Raw genomic sequence first — 3,746 nt, forward strand, 5'->3', positions numbered from 1 at the left:
TGGCTGGTGGGTTTGAACCGCCAGCCGTCTGGTTAGCAGGCAAGTGTCTTAGCCACTATGCTACCAGAGGTAGGTTGGGCAATCTACTTCCATTGTGATACTGCCTCGGAAATCCAAGGAGTGGTCACCATGAGTTGGATCTAACTCGATGGCAGTGAATTTGTTTATTTTTTGCAGGGAGTAAGGCTTATTACAAGTGTCTCTATTGAACTTGTTTGAATCTGGGGTATCTTTTCCCCTATTACAGTGGGAAGAAATTAAAATATTTCTAGGTTATTGGTTTCAGCAATTTAGTGGACATTAAGACCATATGCTGAGACAAGGAGTTCTGAGGTGGGAACAGTTTCATGGGAAGTATGCGAATGAAGAGCTGTTGAGTACTGTTAAGTTTGATATGCCTTTCATAGAGCTTATCTGGTAGCTCTGGTAGCATAGCACCTAAGGCACTTGACTGCTAACCAAAAAGCTGGTGGTTCAAACCCACCAGCACTCCTCCAAAGGAAAGTTGGGCAGTCTACTTATGTAGTGATACCTCCTCGGAAACGCAAGGAGGGGTTGCTGAGTCCAGTCTGACTCAGGAGCAAATAACAACAAGAGCTTGTCTGCTGTTTTGTCCAATGCAGTGATTCGTAAAGGAACTCAACAACTTTTTCTTTCTCCAAGTTCCATAACCCAGACAACACCCACATCACCATGACTGTAATAACTGCCACTTCCTCAGATGCTAGCTCACAAAACCATAAGCACTCTGAAGGCAGTAACCATGCGTGCATTGCTCACCATTACATCTCCACCAGGCGTGATGTCACTGCCTGGTGCAGAGTAGAAACTCAATAAATACTGGTTTTGGAAGTGAACTGAAGAAATTATCAGTAATTATTTACTGAGAGCTTTTGTAAATTTGGAATTTATGCATTCAGAACTTGGTGAGGTGCTTTACGTAAGTTACTTTACTTGATTCTTACAAAAATCCTGCAAGTTAATTACAGCTTTTTTCTCCATTCCAGAGATGAAGAAATTGAGGTTCAAGAAACTAAGAAACAAGGGATCCAAAGCACAAATGTCTGATCTTCAGAGTCAAGTCAGGAGATGTAAATGGGTGAAGGGGGTCATGAGCATGTATGGACTAGACTATGAGAACGGTAGGGCAACAGCCTTAATTAAGTGGGAACTGATCCTTAATTGCCACTGAATGTTGTTGCTATACAAAAACACAGTCCACATAATATTAGCAGATCTGGCCAAGGGGGCTAGAAATCCATTTTATTTTATGAATGTGAAATAATAATAAATACATTGTGCTAGAGCAAGCATTAAAGACCTATCCTAGCATCACCTCACACACTTGCCTTTATTTACTAACCACCTTTCTAATGGAGAGGAAAGCTAAACTACACTTTAGTAAATGCTATTGGTGACTGTGGTGTGATGCACCATCCTTGTGAACTCAATCAAATAGACTTTTTGTTAAAGATGCTTCTTAAAATAGCTAAAGTTTGCACTAGGCACTTGTTTTTTCCCTCCAGAACACTGCAGATATTTTCTGATGTTAGAACATCTGCCTGATGACTAGAGTGAAACCCTAAATCATATTGTGTGAGTGGCCTACTGAATTCCTGCTTTCCTCCCAAGGTAGAGATGCAACACACTAATGTTGCAGCATCAACAGCCATGCAATTTTTTAGAACTCAAGATATTGAATGCTTCCTTCTTTTATTTTTTTTTTCTCTCTCTTCAAGATTCAATTCATGTTACTAAGTTTGGCTTTGGGAGACTAGATATTGTACTGATGATTCCAATTTGAATTAATTTCATAAAAATGGGAGATTAGAAAATTATGAGTATATTAGCTTCTAAATAGTGTAGTGGGGAGGGAAAATAAAATGTTTAAATATCTAACAAATTCAATTTGCTAAACAATTACTGAATGCCTGTTTTATGCCAGAATCTGTGTTAGGCCCCAGAATACAAACTTAACAAGTCAATGTCGCTGCTATGAACATTCACATTCCAGACGGAGAGACAGACCCATAAATAATCATATATTAAGACACATGCTATAGAGAAGCATTACAAAATGCTCTGGGAACTCAGATAAAAGGATGATTAATGACGAGTTCATGAGGGCCAAGCTGGGAGACATCTAGGTCAAGGAAAGCTACTCAGGAAGGTAATAACTGAACACTAACTTAAGGATAGCCAGAGTTTCAAAATTCAGGCATATGAAGAGGTGCATCCAGATAATAATAGTTAATATTTATTAAATGTTTACCATGAGTTCAGTATCGTACAGCATTTATAACTAACTTATCAGAACCACCCAAAATGGGAAACTTGTATTTAATTCCCATTTTTCAGATTAAGAAACTGAGGCCCAGAAAGATAAAGTAATTTAACAAGAGCCTCACAGCTATCAATTGACACAACTCATATTCTATTCACTGTTGACATGACATGAAATACTGTGCTATATCACCAGGTAGACTAAGTTGCATATATACACAGAAAATACTATGTTTTGAGGTCTATAGATTAACTCTTTATTAGTTAAGGATAGCTTGTATGGTACAGTGGGGAGCAGGTCGGGGAACAGTTGTGAATGTTTTGATATAAAGCTTGCAAAATAAATCAGTCTCCAATTTTAGAACTACAGTGTTGGGGCTTTACTCCACAGGCAGCAAGGACTCTTTGAATGTTTATAAGCATCAAAGTAACATGATCAGGAAGGAATTTGTTTAATAAATTTAGGAGCTTTGAAGAAGACTAGCCATGTAGAGAAGAAACCAAATGCAAGAAAGCTTGTTAAGAAATTGCAATAAGGTTGCTGGCAAGATAGCAGACTAGGCAGAAAGACTGCACAGACCTTCTTCAACAAAGAAAAGGGAAACCAATTAACATAGACACAGAAGATAATCCTGGAACACTGAGCCTTGAAGAGAAGGATACAGAAGTGGACTAAACCCCAACTAGCAGAAGAATTTGCGTGAAAATACCATTAAAGGAGACATATGGAGCTGTGGTCTGGCAGCGATCCTGAGTGATCCTGATGGCACAGAAAGCTTGGAGATTCTCAAGCGGTGGTAGGACCTAAGAATTAACCTAAAAATCACCCTGCTAGCCAGGGACTGCACAGAGGACTGTGCACAGTGGCTGGGGAATAAACAGAGAAGGTGAAGAGAAAGGTGGGCTGGGCTGTGGACTTTTGCCAGTCCGGAGAGGGCCGCCATTTTGAAGGTTTAAAAGAAGCTTGACAATTTTGGATATTTAAAGACACATCACTCTCACAGATTCCTGGGGCTTAAGAACACATTCTGCTTTCCAGCAACCACAAGAACACTCTGGACAAGGAAGACATAAAGGTTTTTTGATGATTATTCAATTGTAATTTGTGTCTAACTGAGTGGGAGACAACAACAGTCCCCATAAGACACAACTACACCCACACCTCCTGCAACTTCACTTACTGAGCCACAGCCACTACATCCTTCTCCACCAACAATCCAACAATAAAAAACCACCAAGAAGAGCCTGAATCACCCTTGGCTGCTCTTTACAAACACTTAACACAGATCTAAATACAACAACGCCACGATGCCTCGGAGACAACAGACCATCACAGTGCACACAAAGAAGGAGGATAAAGTGATAGAAATAAGGGAGCAGGATACAGACCCAGAACACATCCCTGAGGAAGAAGCAGCATTGGAACTCTCTGATAAGGAATTCAAAAGAATTATCTTTAGGTA

Source organism: Orycteropus afer, unplaced genomic scaffold, assembly GCF_000298275.1.
Source record: "Orycteropus afer afer isolate SDZICR_OR568_19922 unplaced genomic scaffold, OryAfe1.0 scaffold00238, whole genome shotgun sequence".
In the NCBI taxonomy this organism is placed as follows: Eukaryota; Metazoa; Chordata; class Mammalia; order Tubulidentata; family Orycteropodidae; genus Orycteropus; species Orycteropus afer.